Here is a 6741-nt window from a genome sequence, read left to right as displayed (position 1 = left end):
CAACCCATCTTTGTGAAACCACAACAGACCTGTGCATCTGTCCCCAACATCCACATCGTCATTTTCTAGATTTTTTTGAAACTATGATGATTTTTATAGCAAATTCGAAAACTATACACCCTAATGTACAAAAATCAAAAGTATCACCCCGTCAGCCTACCGTTCGCTGAAGAGGGACTTTTCGGCCTACCGTTGGCCGAAGAGGGACTTTTTGGCCAACCGTTGGCCAAAAAGTCCTTCTTCGGCCAACAATAGGCTGAAAAGTGGTCTTCGGCCAGCACATGCTCTCCTGTTTTAGAAAATTCATATCAATTAGGATTTTTAATATTTTAATTTGATTCTTTTTGCATTAGAATAGAAATTTTATGAAGTTTCTGTAGATATCAAGTTTGACTAGATTTAAAACCTTGAATTTGAATTTTCAAGAATTTGCTCAAATCACTAGATTGCCTATAATTTGAGCTAGGAGTTTTTTTTTATATGATTCTTTTAATTTGAGCTATTTCTTTTAATTTTAATTGCTTTGAATTGTTTTCTTTAGTTTTTTGACATGTTCTTTTAGTTTCTATTAAGTTAATAGTAGATAATTTATTTGTAGTATTTTTTATATTTTTTTATCCTTCATTTTCTTTCCCACCGTTCTTTCGCTCCATTTTCTCCCGCTATTTTCTTTTCTGCCATTCTTTGCCGCCATTTTCTCCCGCCATTCTTTGCTGCCATTTGCTCCTGACATTTTCTTTCCCGTCATTTTATTTGCCGCCATTCTCTCCTTCCATTTTCTCCCGCCATTTTCTTTCACGCCATTCTGTCCCGCCATTTTCTTTCCCGCCATTCTCCCCTGCCATTTTGTTTCCCGCCATTCTCTCCCGTCATCTTCTTTCTCGCCATCTTCTCTTCTCAACTTATAAAACGAGCCTCACGGTGTCCACGACCGTAGATAACATCGTCTGACACGGTATGTGTCTCCTGCGTTGGTGCTGGTGGTGGAGTGTGAAACACTGTCTGAGAGAAGTCATAAGTGTTTGCAGCTTCGTCATCATCATCGGAGAGTGTTTCACACTTATGACTTCTCTTAGAGAGTGTTTCACACTCCACATGAAGGCATCATCGTCATCCTCCGCCGATGCAGCACTCTTGCCCTTTGATGATGCAGCACTCTTGCCCTTTGACGATGCGGTACTCTTGCCCTTGGTGCTCGGCATGAAAATATCGTCTTCATCCTCGTTGTCTTGGGTCAATAAATAAGTATGTTCTACTGCAGCCTTTAGGAATGCTTCACCCTTATGTTGTTGCTCCTTCCATCTTCCATGCAACCTGAGAAGTTCTTTTCGTATCTCCTCAAAGGTCCTTGCAGGCTACCCACACCTACTTAATGTGTGAGCCAACTCATTCAGTAAGGTGTCACTACTGAGGAGTTCGTCTCATGGAACTATCCTATTGTCTATCGTGAAATTGGTGTCTAAACTCAAAAGACATTTGAACATACTAGGGTGAAAACAACTACGATCAAAAGGATAACCGGACATCTTGACGAGACTACACTGGCCTCCTTAGTGTGGCGGAAGAGAATGGCGGGAAAGAAAATGGCGGGAAAGAAAATGAAGGAAAAAATATTGCGGGAAAGTATAGTTTTTTCATGTATAAAACGACAATGGTTGTACAGGATTTATAAGGCACTTTTAAATATAAACTCCTATCAAGCTCAAAGTTTTCTAGTAGGATAAAAGAAATAAAATACAAAAAAATACTACAAATAAAATAGCTACTGATAAATTAACAGAAATTGAAAGAATATGTCAAAAAAGCTAAAGAAAACAATTTAGAGTAATTAAAATTAAAAGAAATAGCACAAAACCTATAAAACACTAAAATAGAACTGTTTTCATAAAAATCCAATTTTAAATAATCCTAAAATTTGCCAATTAATTACTACTGGTAAACAAAGTCACAAAGAACCACTAGCAAAAAAGAATCATCTAAAAAATACCCCCAGCTCAAATTATAGGCAATCTAGTGATTTGAGAAAATTCAAATTCAAATTTTCAAATCTAGTCAAACTTGATATTTACAGAAACTTCATAAAATTTATAATCTAATGCAAAAAGAATCAAATTAAAATACTAAAAATCCTAATTGATATGAATTTTTTAAAACAGAAGAGCAGGTGTTGACCGAAGACCACTTTTTGGCCTACCATTGACCGAAGACCACTTTTTGGCCAACGGTTGGCGAAAAGTCCTCTTTGGCCAATGGTTGGCCGAAGAGACCCTCTTCTGCCAACAGTAGACAGAAAAGTCCCTCTTCGGCCAACAGGAGGCCGAAAGGGTGATATTTTTGATTTTTATGCATTAAGGTGTATAGTTTCCGAATTTGCTATAAAAGTTATCATAGTTTCATAAAAAATCCCAGTTTCTACCAACAAGTACGAACACTATACCAGCTTATCTTATCTGAATCAAAACAAAACGCGTGAATTAATCAAACTTAAACCACATCATTTAGGCCTTGTTTTGTTATTTTACATGTGATCAATCAACACAAAAATGAATGTTGCCCAGCTGAACAAATAAAGCGTAGTACATGCTAAAATTCAGTACATTTAAAGTAAGCTCTCATCAGTACAGCAAGCAACAACTTGAAACATTCGTATCTTGCGCCTTCAGGTCACCATCAATTTTATTTCATAATGAATATATAGGCATGTGATCAGCATCAACCAATTTTCCATTCCTGTATTCACATCTGAAATTTTCGGTGATCAAAATATTTAGCAGAAATCTTGACAAAAAATCCATCTCAACAAACAATAGTACAAGCTAGCAAATTGTGAGGGATAGCAAATTGCCAAAAATCATTCATAGCATCAAAAGATCGTTGGATCAGAAGCATTTCAACAAATAAAGGTGCATCATATGCTGCCATCTTGGTCTAGGAATTAACATGACCTTAATATACATATATTTACAAGCGTATTACTTAGTTCACTAATTTACATAATTAAACCAAACAGCTTCACTACAGATCACTTGGTGACTCCATATTCTCCTTGTACGCCATCCTATGCTGGGCAGAAATGCACACCTACATGATAACATCAAGAATTACAACAACCGTAAACACTTTCCAAAAGATCATACAACATTAAATATGTGAAACCGTAAACACTTCTGTGACGCCAAATAACCTGCATGTCTGTTGCCCCATCTAATTCTCCTGATCAATTTTGTTGTTTCTTGACCTATAACAGCATGTAAAAAAAAATCGCTTGTTACACTAAGAGTGTGTTTAGTTGTAGAACCAAGTGGAATAGAATTGAATGGTTCCATTTCATCGGAACGGAATGGTTCCGTCTTAGTGTTCAGTAGTCTCAGCGTTTGGTTAGAGGAATAGGATAAGATACAGGTCACGAAGAATTATTTTCTCCAAGTGCTAGTACGGTGATTAAATACGCATCAACTAGTACTGGTACTGAGCATCAACAGTAGCGCATCAACTACGTAGTAATATCAAGCAGGGTGGAAGGGAAATTGATTTCTTCCGTCGCCGACCAGGTGAAGATTGCTGCTCTCGCCGTCAAATTCAGAAGTATCAAGTAGTATGAAGATTGCTGCGGACGGAAATCAATTCAAATGTATCAACTAGTATCAAGGTAGGTGCTCCCGGAAATCAATCTGAAGTCAGGCAAATCGCTCAAACCGAGCGGTGTCAGGCACCAATAGCGGCGAGACACTGTCGTCCTGCTTGTGCTCTGCTTCGCACCAACAGCAGCGACGACAGGAACAAGCCGCGGGAAAAGAAGACCCGCCAATCCGTTGGGACGACGCGGCGGCCACCGATGACGACAGGAACAGGCAACCGCGTCCTGCTCTCTGTTTATGTTGCTCCGCTGGCTACTAGCCTGCCGCCTGCTGCTAGATCGCCTCCAAGCTGTTGCTGCACGCCATGGGAGAGGATAGACGACTGGGACGCGAGGTACAGCCGCCGCCGGAGAGCGAGAGAAGTGTTTTGGGCGGCGGCGGCTCAGATAGAGAGAGGGAGAGGTGCGGGACGGACGCGGCGCTGACGGGGAGAGGCACGCGAGAGAGGTGGTTCTGCGTGGTCCGCTCGTTTTCGAGGAACGCCTCGGTTCGGCATAATCAGCGAATATGCTGTTTCATATTCCGATTCCTTCGACTAACTAAACACGGGATGGAACCGACCCATTACATTCATCCGATGACAGAAACCAAACATACTCTAAGAGATCATGACATGCTCACAAGTCACGAACAGTAGAGTTATATTCACCTCTTTTTCTTCTTTCCACTTTTGCTATGTAGTTAATCAAGAAAGTAGCAGCCGACAATCGCACATGTACTGAGTTCAGTGTGCCGAGTACGAAAGGTTTGTTACTCGCCCTCCATGTCATTGTTCTCTTGTTAGAAAACTAAACAATGCTTATATCTTATTTTACCCATAGTAGTTGTAGATAGTCAAAGAAGACACTATTTTGATTAGCAGGCCAGTTTATTTGGCCAGCAAGTCAGCTTATTACACTGTGATAAAGTAATTTTGTTCCATCAAACTTTCCTAATTCCAGCTGCTGCAAAGTGAGAACAAGTACATAGATTTCCAATACTGGGAGGTCCCAGCCTGACCTAGAGTTCTACTGGGATTTTCTGTTAGTCAAGCATTATTGAGCCTCATTTGGCATGAATTTTAGTCAATTACTCTAAATGCTCACTTATGCCAGGTTGTACATGAGGTTTTCAACTACTGTATGTAAGAAACATTCTGACACTTTATAAGAAAGATTACGTGTATATACAATTCAGATGGACATATTAGGACAAGAAGTGGTGATATTATAACACTGCTAGATCTCAGGATTAGATGCCAGAACCAATGACTGAACAAGAACATCACTATGTTGCAGTAATCATTCTTCTAAATCTTCAAGATTAAAATACTGATGCATATCTCCACTACGAATTAACTTTAACATCTGCTGCGACTGAAATGTGAGACACATAATTTTATACTAGAACTAATAGTACATGTAGCTGTATCTGCATGATTTTTCCAGTTCGTTCATTTGTTGACATACAATTGAACAGTTGCCTAAGAGTTGTGACACTCTAGCCTTGTCTAGAAGTAACCCACGACTCACAAAAGGAAATGGCCAAACAAAGAGGCACCTTCTTGTGTGCCTATATGTTCCCAAAAATATTTCCTAGTGATAATGCTTTTGCACATCAACACTTATTCAGAGTCTTTCATGCAAGGTTTCCTATCATTAAGGGCTACATTGTGGAGAACAATTGAAAAGCAAATCTTATATTCTCAAAAAAAGATGTCCGGACGAACACTGAAGTTGCTGCTGCCACACCTCTTTACGTAGCCGTCGACTGCTACTGCCTAATGTTACATCTTCCTTACTACAGACAACTACTGTTGCTTTATTTAGTTTAACTGTCCTAATAGGATGACATATTGGTTTCAATTCTATATTGATACCCACAAATAAATCAATTATTTAATGAGATTATAGGATGAACTTATCATATAGAGATCGGCTTTTCCAATATGTGTTGCACTTAGTGACGAACGAGCCGCAGGCAAGCATGGATTACAACTCTGGGCTGGTCCAGAACTTCCAATGTGCGCAACACTGCAGCTGGAGGACACAGATTGAAGTCTGAACGCCACGGCATGTACTGGCAGATCAAGCTCAGCTGTCGACGGTGATCGGACATGCGCCATCGTTGCCAGCGAGAGACATGCCCAGTAGTATCCCACTCGAGTGGCTCGGCTAGGAACCGCCCGAACGACACAGACTCCCGCAGCGCCAACATCCAGTTCTAAAACCAAAGAATCAAAATTTGGAATGCAACGGCCAGGTACTGACAAGAAAGGAGGCGCTGCCTCTTACCTGATCGTCGTTGAGTAGGGTCACCGACTCCCGCGACTTGGTCGGATCTAGCTGCGGCGACGAGAGGTTCGTCTCCGCTCCCATGGGGATGCCAACAGCTTGTGCCGGCTCTGAGCAAACTATTCGGCGCACGCGCGATAGCCCTCTAGGTTGCTCTGGATTGGGGCGTCCAGCAGCGGATGGGGCATGCTCCGTGGTGGCCGGCGGCGGTAGGATATGACCTAAGCGGCGGCGGTGGGGAAAATTTCGTATCGAAGAAGAGGAAAACGGAACAGAGCGGTGTGCACTTCGGCTGAATCACGGAATAACCCAGGGTGTCTTTTGCATAAATTGCAATGCGAACTGAGCCTGCTCCATCCTGTGCCTCCAGTCCAGATCGAACGGCCAACAAGGTCTCGTATCAGGGGATCATGCCACGAACGGCCAACAAGGTCTCGTATCAGGGGATCATGCCACACACGGTATCACCAGATATGCACTGTGTGCTGCGCTGCTGGTGGTGCTCGGAATGCTAGCACGTTCGGCGCTGAAGGGGCTCGTTCACGCAGTTGAGTTGGTTGGGCAGGAGACTTCACGGGGGAGGTTGGGCCGAAACACCGAAACAATCAAGCACACGGGTGGAACCTTGCAGGCCAGACAAGGATTAGGAGCAATCCGTATTTTTTTGAACAACTTTAGTGGTCAAATTAACCAAAGTATCTATAAGAGCTCGGGGCAACTGGTTAGAAAATGCTAAATCTAGCACTTTTCTAGCTCAAATACTACATAAATCAACAACAATTAATATGGAGCTGAGGGAGTAATGTTTCCGTGAGAGAGGATGTATGCAT

At 41.7% G+C, this 6741-nt stretch overlaps 1 long non-coding RNA gene across 1 annotated transcript; it reads right to left on the bottom strand.

Annotated features, from left to right (window-relative positions):
* Positions 1–3620: 3620 nt before the first annotated feature.
* LOC119269789 lies at positions 3621–6197 on the bottom strand. Its single transcript, XR_005133710.1, has 2 exons — positions 5912–6197; positions 3621–5840 (listed from the first exon to the last, which is right to left on the bottom strand). It is a non-coding gene; the product is annotated as an uncharacterized LOC119269789 (long non-coding RNA).
* Positions 6198–6741: the final 544 nt, after the last annotated feature.

This window comes from Triticum dicoccoides, chromosome 3A, assembly GCF_002162155.2.
Source record: "Triticum dicoccoides isolate Atlit2015 ecotype Zavitan chromosome 3A, WEW_v2.0, whole genome shotgun sequence".
NCBI lineage: Eukaryota > Viridiplantae > Streptophyta > Magnoliopsida > Poales > Poaceae > Triticum > Triticum dicoccoides.
Note: the sequence above shows the minus strand (reverse complement) of the source record. Positions and strands in the feature narration are given on the sequence as shown.